At 32.3% G+C, this 15,734-nt stretch overlaps 1 protein-coding gene across 2 annotated transcripts in view; it reads right to left on the bottom strand.

The window, feature by feature from the left end:
* LOC115874794 (protein C-ets-1) overlaps nucleotides 1-15,734 on the bottom strand; it is a 408,685-nt gene that overhangs the window by 108,709 nt on the left and 284,242 nt on the right. The gene's annotated exons all lie outside the window — the stretch shown is intronic.

Here is a 15,734-nt window from a genome sequence, read left to right as displayed (position 1 = left end):
TTAAGAACTTTTTTTGTTGAACGTGATCTGCCTTTCAGTCATCGTCTGTCGAAATCTTTACTTGAGTCGTAAAACAGAGTAATGCACAGTTTAAAATTTCTTTAAACTGTGATATACTGATATATGGTACTAAAAACTGGAGCAACTGTAAAATAAAGACATCACACAATAGGTAATAAATGTCGTGTCACTAAAATTTTAAATATATTAATTTCCCGTTTTACATTTCAAATTGTACCAACTAATTTCTTTGTAAAATAAAATAAACTACTTTGAAATTAAAACGACAGACACATCTATCACTGTCAAGGATTTCGTCGTTGGACAGACTCTAGCTTTGCACTAGAGTTAAACTTCAACATTCATGTGACGTGTGTAAACGACTGCAATATCATTATTAGAACCATTTCAATGCGAGGAATTTAATAAACAGTGCTTTAGTACGTTATTCTCGATACAGTGGATTTGTTGTCTGCCCCAGTCGGCCATTGTTTTCTCCGCTACGAGATTTTTACTTTGATAGAGCGCGTCTCGCGGTCCACTGATCACCAATTGCGGTCGTCAGTTTATTACGCCCACGACGTACCGGTCGCGTTTTTTACCTCTTTTGTTCGTCAGATTGGTAGCTTTAAAGTTACAAACCGTAGCACCGTAGCACCCTATACCAGTTTGTTGTAATCGATGCGACCATTAAAGTCTCGAACAGCATGATTCTAATGAATATTTTTGTTTTTATCCCGAGATAATTTGCTGTCTGTATTATACCATGCGATTGGAAAAACGGCGTCAAAGGTATCGGCTGGAAAATGACAATTGATGATAATTTTGGCGGGTCAAGCTCTATAGATGTCATTTACTTGGCCCGTACTCTTTATGTTTTTAATTGCGTTTACTGCCAGTTTGCTCCAAGAATGTTGTATTTAATTTTTATATCAAGTATAAAAATGATTTTTAAACGGTCAGGTTTAAAATTAGAGAAAAAATAATTTTTAGAAATAGATTTATGTCTAGACACTTTCTAGCCTTTTTTAATTTTTCTATAATTAGTGTTAATGTTTGACAAGCTTTTATGTTATATAAGTTTAGTAAATGACATCTAGATATTGAGCTCGCCAAAATTATCATTGATTGTCATTTCCCAGCCATCTTTGACGCCGTTTTTTTTTTCGATCATATTGATACTATTCATCACATTGAATAAAAAGGTCAAGGAACGAGTACAGGGTGTCCCAAGCTGAGCGTGCATTAGAAGTTTCTAGAGAACTACACTATTTAGATCGGAGATTTTCTGCACATTACTATTTCACAACGAGATCTATCGATTAAAAATATTTTCAATATGACGGCACTTCCGGAAATATCGGAAGTTGACAGCAACTTTCTTATTTTAAATAGGTACCCCCATTTTTTATTACATAGGTACTTAAATTCTCTATAAAATTTTATGAATTTTGATATCAATCACTCTATACCACTAAAGATACATTCAGGCTGAGAGCGTCGAGCGTCGCGTCGTGTTTGCGTCGCGTCCGCCCCATTGAACTCGAGCTCCGACGCGACGCTCAGCGGACGCTAGCGCAACGCCAAACGCGATGCTGTCTGCCTGAACGGTCTAATTTAAATTAAGTGAATTGATTCCATTTCGACACGCGGACGCGACACAAACGCGACGCTGGACGCTCTCAGCTTGAATGTACCTTAACATTACCCATTTTTGAGAAAAAAAATATTTAAAATTTTTGGAGGAAAAATACTTCCTGTCAAAAAAATCTGTATATTCTAAACAACAAATTTAGTGATTACCACAGCCACTGTGGCATAAAGAGAAGACATGTGGCTATCTATTTCAAAAATTAAATTGTTCGAATGTCATATAATATTGGCCGTATCTGTCATGGAATTGAGCGATTAAAGAATTAGTCATAAATCATTTTTTTCAAATGGAAGCTTACTTTTTTATTTCACGAGTAAAAATGTTTTTTAATTCGTTACTTTTTGATTATATATGTTCCTATACCTAAAATAAATCGTTTTTAAGTTATTTTAGATTTAGTTTAACAGCGTATTTTTTTCTCGATTTTATCTAGCTTCCTTTGACATTAAGTGTCAAACCAACAGACAATTTATTTCCTTCTGTCAAAAAACTAATTATTTGAATTCCGTATATAATAAATAATCCTGTTAAAACTTTATAAAGTGTATTTATAAAAATAGATCTCGTATTATAATGATAGCTAATGGCAATATGAAATATGACATGGCCAGATATAGTTTTACCTCGCGTGACGTTTGAAGTCATAAGCTACTGGACTAATGGTTAAAAAACAAAAAAATATACCCTTTAAAACTAAATCTTAAATAACTTAATAATATATTAATTTATTTTAGGTATAGGAACATGTATAATCAAACAGTAACGAATTAAAAAACCTTTTCGCTAGTAAAATAGAAAAAGTGGGTTTCCATTTGAAAAAAAAATGATTTATGATAATTCTTTAATCGCTCAATTCCATGACAACTATTCCTTATGAAACAGTGGCTGTGCCAATCTCCTTGACTTCCAATCAACCAATCTTCCAAATGCACCATCAGCCTGGGATACCCTGTATATCAACAAAATAATCGCGACCACGATGCAGCGTTGATAGTTAATATGACGATATGATGAATGATGTTAATGTTAAATTATTGAAAAAGATTTCCAAGAGTTTTGCAGGAAGACCAAGTCCAAGGAAGCCTTGGTCTGGTTTTACACTCATTATCTCTAATGCGTAAGACAAAAACTGTATAAGACGTTAACAAAAAAGTAACAGTTATATCAACGAGTATTCTAAAACTCCTCTAATTCTATGATCCTCTATTAAATAAGAAACTTAATTAAACATTCAAATCGTCGATTTTATAATTAACGACTCTGACGTGTCAAGTACCTAGACGCTTTAACTGTCGTGTCATTCCTCCCCTCCAAAGATGCGACGTTTCTGAGTTTAACCATCGCCAGGAATGGTCGAACTATTCACCATTGTTTCGCGTGCTTATAGTTGTTTTTTTTTCTCGCTGCGAAATAATAAAAATAAAAACGAAACCGAAGAGGGAAAAATGTCGGACGAGACAACAATCACTGTCGTCACGGTTGGTAAGGCACTGACGTGATAGGACAGTGGCGTGTATAAATAAATATTTGTTTTCTTTAACATGGATTAACGAATTTTGATCTATTTTAAAGTGTTATGTATTATGTTCTAGTGGACCGATTTTGACGATATTTTAAGCTATTTGTAGCTAACTTATTTGACTTTTTAGTATCCCTTTCCAAATTAAAATGAAAGTTTTCATCTGTCAAATATACGAGGGAATACAAAATATTATTTTGGTCACCCTGTGGAATATGTTAAAAAAAAAGGAATTTGAAAATTATTTTATTATATAGCTGCATCTTTTCTCGATAGTTTAATTTTTGGTTCACCTCAATAGCTTTATATTTTTGAAGATATTCGCTTTTGAAGAAGACCCAGTCAACAGACCTATAAAATAGTGTTTATGATTTATGTAATGTTACTATTAAGTATTGAAAAAAACATATTTTTATTGTCTGTTGGGCAGCTACTCTAGCAGAGATCGTTTTAAGTCCAGAAGTTGCATCCCCTATAGTTTCTTTAGTTGAAGATGATAGAGATCAAAATTATGTCGCTAACAGATGTAGGTGTGCACGAAGAACAGTGTAGGTCGCTTCCTCGAAACAAATTCTTATGCTAGACCTCCAGGAACCTTCGTATGACAACTTCGAATCGAGACGATCGATTTAATGTAAGTTTATCGTAAAGAAACGGCTGTTTGTCAGATTTTCCAATTTATAATGAATTGCACCTAAGCCACCTAAGGAACGTACATATAAGTGAATGGACTTATAAGAGGAAGATTAAACGAACCAAATCTTATATCAAGAAGGCCTGCTTCAAGACTACAATTTACTGAGTGAGGACTATTTATAGTAAAAATTACGAAAAAGTGTCTTCTTCAAAAGCAAATATCGCCAACAAAAATCAAACTATTGAGATGAACCAAAAAACAAACTATCGAGAATGGATGTACCTACACTATCAGACAAAAGTAGAGAAACTTTTTAAAACTCGTCGGATTTTTAAAAACCTCCAATATTTAAAATAATGTTTGTTTTAAACAAATTTCCTTTTAGCATTACCATCATTTTTCGCCGCATTCCAAATGTATCTTATCAGTTGTTTATTTATAATATGGACAGAAATATTTTTGAAGGGACATAAATAAAGAAACCAATAAAAATTGACCATACTTAGTAGATATTTGCTTCAGGTAAAAACTATTGATATTCTGATTTACATTTTTACTAAATATGCCAGGCAGAAAATATTTGTCTGAGGATCTTCGCGAAAAAATAATCAACGCACATCGGAATGGTGTACGGCAAATAGACATAAGCACAATGTTTAATTTGCATAAGTCTGTCATTAGCAAAACGATTTCCAATTTCAAAACTCGCAATTCCTTAAAGACTATTAAAATAAAACGAAACGAAAAAAATTGAAATGATAATTAAAAAAATCGCCTTAATTAATCCGCATAATCGGCAAATCAAATTTTGAGTGAACTATATACCTGGTGTCAATATAAGCTATAAGTCCATCTAAAGAAGGCTAAAGGAAGCAGGATTATTTAGCAGAAGAGCAGCCGAAAAACCACTCATCAGTAAGAAGAACTAGAAGGCCCGACACTTACCTTAAAAGTGTCATTTTCTATCGAATAAAGTAAAACAATACGGAGGATGCCATTTAAAAATCAAATAAAGTTGTAGTCATTTCTGTTGAAACAGGAAGCGACCGAAAACGATTGAATATGTCAATCAATCTTAATTTATGTCATATACTAACATACAAAATCTCGTTTTTTTATCTGAAAAAATGTAGAAGAACAATCCGCCACTAAGGTACAGATATTATTTACAATGTATTATTGGTTAGTCTATGGTTTATGCATCTCTATAAACACAAGCATCAGACAAATAGTAAACGGTATGGAAATGTCATCAAGCACAGATGGAGGCCAGTCATGGTAACAAAATCACGTTGAATTGAGTCAAAGCCTAGGCCCAATGTAATGGCCAAAAAAAGTTAACAGATTGAAAAGAAACCCTTAAGTATTTCTTCAAACGTCGAATTAGTCTTAATTTCCCGATAAACTTTCTAAAATCGATCGAAAAGGGGTTTCGAAAAAATGTCCGGCCGTCGTTTCGGGTGACAGGTAAACAAAAGCCGTTTGTTTACCTGTCACGTAATCCCGACGGTCGACAAAATACGAAAAGAAAAATTAATCCGCCGACTATCATTATCCACCCATTCAGCAGTCTAATGAGCCGTAACTATTCATATATAAGGCGCTTGACCGCAGATATCTTATTAAGTCAAACATGAAGCGATTAACCGAAACCTCAAAGACCATCAGGTAAGAAAACGAAATCTAAAAAGGTTTAAAAGGTAGGAATGGTCCAGAGTATCGATACTTTTATGTTCGCTTAATCTATATACTGCTGGTTATTTCATCTGCGTGAATGGTGTGTATTTTAATGCATGCGACCAAAGACACACAACCAAACTTATATGGAATCATTATTTATTTCTGTCTAAACTTTTTGCAAGGAAAAGAATTGGTACATAAATTTAAGATGAGGCTTTTTGTTGTAAATAAACATGATAATAAAGAATAAACGACTGCTCCGATTTATTTTTTTTGTGGATTTTGTGTTCAGTAGTAAAATCACGATTGTCCAGTAATTTTCATTCCATCCAAACAAATAAAAAAATGCCTTATGTTGGATTAACAGATGTACAGAAGGGAAGGATTGCTCTCACTAAACAAGGAATGCCCCAAAGAGACGTAGCAAAGATAGCAGGCGTTACCGAGAGTGTTGTATCGAAAATATATGCAAGGTATTTGAAACTAAAAACTCTCAAGAACGGACCCAGACAAAGTCGTCAAAGGGGTACAACGGAACAACAAGACTGCTTTGTGTGCCAAATTGTTAGAAGAAATCCCAATGTTTCTCATCCAGAGCTACAAAGACAAATTCTGGCAGTTACAGGTGTGAACGTTTCAGTTGAAACAATCAGAAAAAGGCTTCGTGATCGAGAGTTGTACAGTAGGAAGGATTTACGGCTCCCACAGTTATTTCGGCAAAATAAAATTGACCGGCTAAATTGGTGCCTTCAACATCAAAACTGGACAATTAAGAATTGGCAAAATGTTCTGCCTTTTCGGATGTAACCAGAATTGGCCTAAGATCAGATGACTATCGAATTCGGTTTCTCAGAGCTCAAAGAAGACGAGCGAGACTCCAGGGTGCACAATCTGTACCAAAATAATAAGGTGGAACTGTAATGTTTTGGGGAGGTATTATGCTAGGAGGAAAAACTCCGTTGTACTCTTCACCATAAACTTTAACGGGTCGGAGGTATGTTGATTTAGTGCTAGAACCAATCGTTAGACTTTGGAGAGCTGCAATTAGAGATCATTTTAACTTCATACACGATAATGCACCTCCCCATACTAGCAGAGTGGCTAGAGAATGTCTTGAAAGGGAAGGTGTCATAGATTTGGACTGGCCTGCATGTTCATGAGATCTAAACTCTATCGAACACATGTGGGACCAGCTCAAAAGAAGGGTTAGAGTTCGTCGAAACAATCCAGGAAATCACGCACAGCTTATTGATACAGCATTAGCAGAATGGGAAAACTTACCCCAAGACAACGTTGATAATATAATAAGTATGCCATCGCAGATAGAAGCTTGCTAAAGGCTAGAAGTGGCAACGCCGATTATTAAAATTTTGCTTTTTGACCATCAAAAATTTAAATCTCATTTTGTTTCATAAACCAAAAAAATACCATTGTGTTTATTTTGGAAATCGATAATTTTTTTTTGCTATATGGAGATTACTTTTCATTAAAATACGTTGGTAAGGACTGAGTTTTATTCTTAAATACAAAATTTTCATGAGTCTCAAAAATTATGAAAAATAATAGATGATTCCATATAAGTTTGGTTGTGTGTATATTTAAAGACTATACTATATGCCAGTCAGGCACATAAATTGAAGCTAAATTTTTGGGATGGAGCTATACAAAATCCACATAAGTCGGTCCCTTTGGTTGAACTATGCAAGCGTGAAAAGTGCTTCGCGATCAGTTGATTTATTTTCATACTAACCAATACAAGTAGATTTTAGAGTTTCTATCTACTACCTACGGGACATGGTTGCTTTATGAAGTATCTAACGGAAAGAAAGAAACGGGACTCAGATAGTTGCAACTACTGTGGAAATAGTGATGACGCAGAACATACACTGTTTAGATGTACGAGATGGGACTACATTCGTAATGGTTATAAAACTCATACCGGCTCAGTTTTCAATGCGGAAAATATGATGAAATACCTCACTGGGACAGAGGAAATGTGGAAACTAACTGCAGGGATACTAAGACAAATATTAGAGGAAAAGGAAAATGATATAAGAAGACAGTAAACAGACAGCTATCATGGCGAAGTAATGCGGAAGCGGTTTCCACCATGATCAGCGTTAGGGAAGTGTGGGTTTTTTAAGCCGGTAAGAATCCGGCACTACCCGGCACTAAGGACAGTAGTTTACTGTTTAATTAGTGCTGGGTGTCTTATGCAAGATTCTCTTTCCCACACAGAATTAAAAAAAAATAATCTACTACCTAAATCAAGTTAACGTCTTACTGTTCGGCCCTTTTAAATTTAAATTTAATCTCTGACATTTAAACAAAAACAAGAAACGGAGAGATATCTATATTTCAAGAATATCTAAAATTACAGGTTGAAATAATGCCATTACAAAAAAAATAATACATAACATTATTAATATTTAGAGTTTAAAATAGTGCGAGGTCAGGTGACAGGCCTTGACAGCGTACAGCGATGAAGTAGACGAATCAGATTGTTTTATTTGGGGCGTGCGCATAACAATAGCGTTGAACCAAAAGTATAGACTTATGTAACTGTATTGATATTCCCATTTCATTTGTTTGGCTTCACTTTCCACTCATTGTGTAAATGGGCTATTAATCATATATTCTTATAAATATATGCACGTGACAGAGGTAAATAATAAATGACCGGTTGACAGACAAGGAGACAAAAGGCGGCATACAGTGTTACAGGTTTTTACATAAGTAGGAAAATGTGTCTAGAAAAAATAAAGTATTTTAAAAATTTTGAACTGAAATACATCATTGTACAACTTAACAAGTATAGCTAGAGACGTGAGAAATATAAAATAACACGCGACCGGTGCTATCTTCAAGTCTCTTCCTATATTTGTACAACTGTACATACTTAAGATTTAGACTTAAACTAAATTCCCAAGTTTTTTATTCTAGGAGTTACAGATGCCCGACACATTATTGCCGTACCCTGTACTAAAATGTTTAAAATGCTTTTTTGTTAAAAAATCGATCTAAAAGTCGTATCCATGTCACCGTTAAATTTACATAACTTTAACCACTTATCGTCTATGGAAATAAAATAAATCGAATAGCAGCAAATTGATTTAAATAATTGCAAAAACTCGCCCATTAAAATATTTCGAATAGCAAGGAGCAAGGCTACTAAAATATGTATATATAAAATATTTTGTTTTTAAAATTGGAAAAAATAATGTCTATCAATATAATCAATAAAATATCATTTTATTTATACCTAGAATTTTAAATATTTATTTATAATTATCAATTATAATTGGCAGTATCTGTTATGTCTAATAAATTACTAATTAGAGAGTTTGTAAAGGATAAAATAGTAAAAGTTATTTTTGTTGCAGTTATATGTTTTGCTGTTTGATTTACTATTTTAAGTGGAGGTAACAGATATCTTGTATCATTTACAGAGTGTAACAATAAAAATAGTATTTCATGAAAGAATTGTAATGGGTATTTCGCGACTGACAGAGAAATTTAAAAAAGGCATTTTTATAGAACGCTACTGCGTTAAAGTCCTAAGGAAACAGTGACATTAGATTAGCAGGAGCATTTTTTTCGTAAAAAATTACCTAACCAGGGAAAAATGTTAAAGTTTTAGGAGGAATATCTTCCCCGTCAACCCATAAGATATTACTTAAAACGTTGAAATGTAACTAATTAAAGAACACTTTAGTTTTGTTACGGCAGAGATTATGTCTTTTAATATCGTTGAACTTTCGATGGTTGACGATCTGATAAACTGGCATTCTAGATTATAAATTATATTATACTGCGGCCTTATAGATGTTTTATGTCCCCTTGAGTTATAACTCATCGTACAGTCGCAGAGCTTTGACAAAAGCCAGTATCGAAGCATTTTTTTATTTAAACATTTTTTTCTTTGTTAGGCAAATTTCTATAACTGTAAACATAACTTCTGACAAGCAGTGTCCGTTTAGGTTTAACGCAGAAGTGTTTACAAAAAATAACTATTTTATTTTGTAGATTTTTTGCAGTGGAGTGGCGAAATACCCATAAAGGATTTTTTGGAGAGTTCAATATATGTCATCGGTCGTAACCTCGTGACCTTATCACCGACGTATACGTACATTTATATTTCGTATAATTTATGACATTATGCAATCGTCTTCTTTCCTGATTCAGAATTTAGCTTCTTTCTCCTTTCAAAAACGCAGTGACAATCTGAAGATTGTTACTTAAATCTAGGAAAAACTTTGATTTTTCTCGGTTGTAAGTCCTGAGAAGTGTTGCAGGATTCCCATTCCAGGTTACGGATGGAGTCTTCCAAGTTCTCGAGTTCTACTTTCATTACATAAAATCAAACAATAAAGTAACTCATGACAGTTACTACAGAATTAACTTTGTTCTTAAATCCAAACTATGAACTCTTAAGGTACATTCGGCTGAGAGCGTCGAGCGTCGCGTCGCGTTTGCGTCACGTCCGCGTGTCGAAATGGAATCAACTCACTTAACTTAAATTAAGATCGTTCAGGCAGACAGCGTCGCGTTTGGCGTTGGGCTAGCGTCCGCTGAGCGTCGCGTCGGGGCTCGAGTTCAATGGGGCGAACGCGACGCAAACGCGACGCGACGCTCGACCCTCTCCGCCTGAATGTACCTTTAAGCAAACTTTGACCGGAAATCTCCTATAGTATCGAGTTTCACTTAGGGCTAGTTTTATAGGTTCGGCTTACTTAACCTTCAGTTGTTAATTTTAGGATTACCAAGAAAATAAGTTTAGTAGGTTTTAATCTAAATTAAACGCCATCTGGTGAATTACATTAATCTACAATCTGAAGACCTCAGGTAATTATTTTTTTATTTCTTACCTACACGTCGCCGTCGATTAGATATTCTGTTTGTTCATTTCACTCATTTAATTGTGATTTATTAACAGCTTGTTAAAAGAATTAGTGAGTTTGCAATATGGAAGTCTATTAGCGGAGGCTCGAAAAATGTGCCGCGCGAAATTATTTCACAGTATTAATTTATAGCATTAGAATAACAATATCTAATATCACGCTTTTGGATCAGCGAAACCTGCAATCTTAAACAAGGGGTGGTCAAAAAGCAATCGTGTCACTGATGACAGGGTGGGTTTATCTTTAGATGCGGAAACTCGACCTACATACAGGTTGTTAATTTGTATATTACTCGCGGCAAGAGCTTTATGGTTGATATATGGAAACCTCGGCCCGCTCGTCGATAGAGCATGCGTTCTCAATAGGCAGTGTTACCATTCTGTTCCCCTACAAGTAACTGTTCAGTTAACAATCGGTATACAGGGTGAGTCTCAAATAAGTGCAAATATTTTCAGGGCTGGTAGATCTCGATAAAAGAAACATATTTTCTCTTTACCGTTTCTCAAATAAATCTAAAATAACCCAGAAACTTTACTTTGAAAATTTCCAAAAAAAATGATTTTTTACTAGAATTTTCAGAACCACTGTATCTTTCCTGTAGATTTAATCTACTACCTATGTTGCCATATTATCAACAAATTATATTTTTTAACTAAAATCTAAACAAAAATTCCAATTTTTTTTAAAAGGTTCCAAATTTTCAAAAAAAAAATTTTGGCAAAAAAAACACATAATCGTGTTTCTGGGGTCGCAATATACTACCCCTATAAATGTTTGCATTTATTTAAGACTCAAGTTGTATAGTAAAGCTGAAACTAAAATGTTATTTCTGCACCTACTGCAATGTGACGTTTTTTATTCCATCACGTGGTACAAGGTATACATTAAAAAAAACTTTTAATGAATTACTCATTTTTATTTTTTTTAAATCGATTGTTTTCAATTTTCGTTTGCAAATTTTTCGTATAATTACTCGATGCAAGGTTGCGAATATTTAAAAACAATAAAATGTCAGAGCGGGGTTAAAATTTAAAAAAAGCACCTGGGAATACACAGTGATTATGTACGAGTGTAAATAACTGATATTTTGAATAATAAATAGCAAAATTATATGTATTTTCAAAACGATTAAAATAAAAAATAGGTTAGTGAACTATGTGAGTTTCGTATATCTATTATTTATTTTTAACATAGGGACTGGGACTTCTCATATACTGTATTTTCTTGGTAAAAATGCCCACGGAGTGCCACGTTTTATGCGAAAGAACCCGTAACTTGGTGAGGTAATTTTTAACTAGATACCATTTGTAATCTATATAATATTTTTTTTAATAATAAATTAATATTTGAATTCGCAAATATCAGTGGCAGGTTTCAATATCATCAGTGGAATGGTTCAAATATATTTTGGACTATAGTTGTTTTTTAAATGGAATGCTATACAGGGTGGGTCTTAAATAAGTGCAAGTAATTTTAGTGGTGGTATGTTTCGACCCAGAAACACGATTCTTTTTGTCTCAATAATAAATAAAACATTATATCATGATAAAATATAAAAAATGTGGAAGTTATCATATACGATTTGAAGTTGAACTTTGACCTTCAATAACTTTCAATCGAGTCGATTAAATGCAAATTCATATCAAACCTTTTTTGAAGACCGTTCAATTTTCTACAAGAATATGTATTCAATGCAATAAAATTACAAAAACACCAGACACCTCTTAATATTAATATTCAAAACTATCAGAATTTTTTTTCATCATCCTGAATGATATTTTCACGGTAACTAAAAAGAAAAAAAATATTTTTTTTTGGTGCACCCTACTGTATATAGTAATACATAGTTCATAATTCGCAAAATTAAATAAAAAGTTCGCACAGATTTTTTTCTTTCTTCCCATATATGGCCCAAATATCTTTGATGTTTCTAATTATTCTAGTTTTCTTTAATATTACGTTTCCGTAATTACAGAGTTAATGCATGCCAATACATACATATTTACTTCATTATATCTGAAATACTAATAATAATAGTAATATTAATAACATTGTGCAACGATGCATAATGACATATAAATAAAATCCTCTATACTTCGATTATTATGTCCAATTAAGAAAATATTTTTGAATAATTAAAATATTCTGTCCCGATACTAACTAACGATGTGATTTTTCTTTTCGCCGCCATTTATTTACATTGGAAAACTCGTTTATAAAATGACTCATTAGACGTATGAAGCACGTCAGGTGAGTGAGTAAATAAACAGTAACTCGTGTCAATGTGATTGAAATGGAATAAAAAAGAGATGGTGAAACCAGAAGATTGCTATTTTTAGATTTTACAGTTATTTTAATTACGGAAGAAATTGATTTTAATTAAAAAGACGCATTTAAATACAAGTGTAATTAAAAATAATTGATAACACTAAATATTGAGCCTCCTTAAACGTAATTTTCATCAAGTTTTTTTTCTAAATATCGCCAGTTCATTTTGATAGAAGATATACAGGGTGAGTCTTAAGTGCAAATATTATTAGGGGTAGTATATTTCGACCCCAGAAAAGGATTATAAAATATAATTATAAAAATAATAATAAAAAGGATTATGAGGTTTTTTCGCAAAAAAAAATTGAAAATTTGGAATTTTTTTGAAAAAAATTTTGGACATTTTTTAAGTTAAAAAATATAATTTGTTGATAATATGGCAACATAGGTAGTAGATTAAATTTACAAGAAAGAAAATCCAAAAAGGATCCAGTGGTTTTCAAAATTTTAGCAAAACATATTTTTTTTGGAAATTTTCAAAATAAAATAACTTGGTTATTTTGGATTTATTTGAAAAACGGTAAAGAGAAAATAATATTTTATTTAGTTTGTTTTATAGAGATCGACCAGCCCTGAAAATATTTGCTCTTATTTAAGACTCACCCTGTATATTGCATGGTTTATAATAGTGCATATCCTAAAAATATTTTGTTGTATACAAGGTGTCACAAAAAAGTTATAATGAAGATTTAAGATTTTTTTTAAATTGCATCCCACATTTTTCTGTACATAATTGGACTCAGCATAAAATTTTGCATATAGTACAGTGTGTCCCATTTTGTCCCAGTATCTCTCTTATTGTTAACGCTATCGAGAAAGTGAAAACTGTTTATTGTAGAACCTTTTACGTAGAATAGAGTGGCATAGTCTGTTTTTCTACGAAAATAATATTTTTAAAGTTATAAACTAAAGTTATGTTTTCTTAAATGGAACACCTTGTATATTTATAAATTATATGATCTGGCATGCCATAAGCTTCTCAAAAATATATATCATTCTATATTTATTTTCACTATTTACTGCAATATTCAAAAGTTTTTATTAAAAGATCATATTTATTAGTAGGCCATGATTGATAAAAGAAACTGAAGAATTATTAAAAGTATACTACCTACTACCTGTGTCTTGTTTTATTTTGGGAGCCACTAATATATTCTTGATGAATCAGGGAAATTTAACTCTCTACCGCTATTTGTAAATCTTAGAAGCTATTGTACAGGAAATTTTAGATATTCCTTTAGCTAATTTACGTGAAATATACTTTCAGCAAGATGGGGCTCCCCCTTACAACTTTGAAAATATTAGAATTTTGTTAAATTATTATTTCTCAAATCAAATGAATTGGAACCAATGAACCTATATGATGGCCTCCCCGATTCCCGGATTTGTCAGTTCACGATTTCTGATTTTGGGGATTTTTGAAATATGAAATATATCAGGGCAACTACAACAATCGAACACCTTTAATCGAACACAAAATGCTTTAATAATGCAAGGTTTTAGATTTAGATATTTTCAAACTCATCCCGTTATAATAAATTCCGTTATATAAAAAGAAAAATATATTCACAGTTTCAGTGGTAACAGTTTACAAAAGTAAAATATATCAATCCCAGATAAAATTTTAATGTGTATGAGATTATTTTAGTAAATACCGTTTTGATTTTTTTGTTTTTTATCATGGCCTACTAATAAGAAAATGATATATTTTAAATAATGCAGTAAATAGTAAAAATAAATATAGAGTGATATGAATTTTTGAGAAGCTCATAGCAAGCAGATATAGGGTGTGCAATAATATATAGGGTGTTCCATTTGAAAAAACATAACTTTAGTTCATATTTTTAAAAATATTTTTTTCGTAGGAAAACATACTACGCCACTGTATTCTGCGTAAAAAGTTCTACAATAAACAGTTTTCACCTTCTCGATATCTTTAACAATAACAGAGATACAGGGGGTGTCCCAAATTGCAAAATTTTTGAAAAGACCCTGTAGCTCAGAAACGAAGAAGGCTGTGAAAATTTTGTTTGTAGCATCTTCCGTTTGACAAAAAAGTGGGATAGGTTTGTACAAACCGCATCCTCCTATCTTTACTAATAACAGAGATACCGTATGATTTCAACTAAAATGGGACACCCTGTACACTATTTTTATTTGAAGCACTATGCGGTGGTGAATTTGGTGATGCCCTTCTATTTCTTATTTACTAAAACATTAGTTAAAAACACTATATTCGAAAAGTTGTTCAAAATTAAAGTGAATATAACTTTTTTAATACTTTGCTATATTTTCCTAAACAACAAAGGATAACAGAATAAATCCATGAAGGAAAATTTACATTATCCTATACAGGATGTTTTTAATGGCGTCGCTAATATCGCAAATCGCAATATTTAAAATGTTATATCCCTATTTTTTTCAATGCAACACCCTGTATATTATTTTTCTTTTAGATGCAGAATTAAAAAAATTAACATTTTTTGTATTTAAAGTGTTCCTAAATTTTTAGCGGTTTTTTAGATATTTACTGTATTAAGATCATTAACTGGTTTAACAATCTACGGAACCGATAAAATTTTTAAAAGACTTTAAATACAAAAAATGTTCATTTTTTAATTATCCATCTAAAAGAAAAATAATATACAGGATGTTGCATTTAAAAAAAATGAGGTATAGTATTTTAAATGTTGGAGAAGACATAAAAATTACCCTGTAAAAAATGTAAATTTTTCTTCGCAGCTCGGTTTCAAGTTTCAAATATGAAATAGAATGGCAACACTGCATAGTGCTGGAAGTGCATAAAATTCTGCTTATACTACGTTATTTTTAAGGTAGTATAAGCAGAATTTTATGCTGAATCCAAATCAGTACAAAGAAATAGGGAGGGGGGGGTCACCTTGTATACAACAAAATATTTTTAGGATATAATATAACCATGTAACATGTATGTATAAAAAATATTTTTATGTCTTCAATAATGAAGAACTAATGGACCACCTTGTATATTCACAT

This window comes from Sitophilus oryzae, unplaced genomic scaffold (genome assembly GCF_002938485.1).
Source record: "Sitophilus oryzae breed Bouriz unplaced genomic scaffold, Soryzae_2.0 scaffold_1297_pilon_pilon, whole genome shotgun sequence".
In the NCBI taxonomy this organism is placed as follows: Eukaryota; Metazoa; Arthropoda; class Insecta; order Coleoptera; family Curculionidae; genus Sitophilus; species Sitophilus oryzae.
The sequence above is the reverse complement of the archived record's forward strand: the minus strand, read 5'-3'. Positions and strand labels throughout refer to the sequence as shown.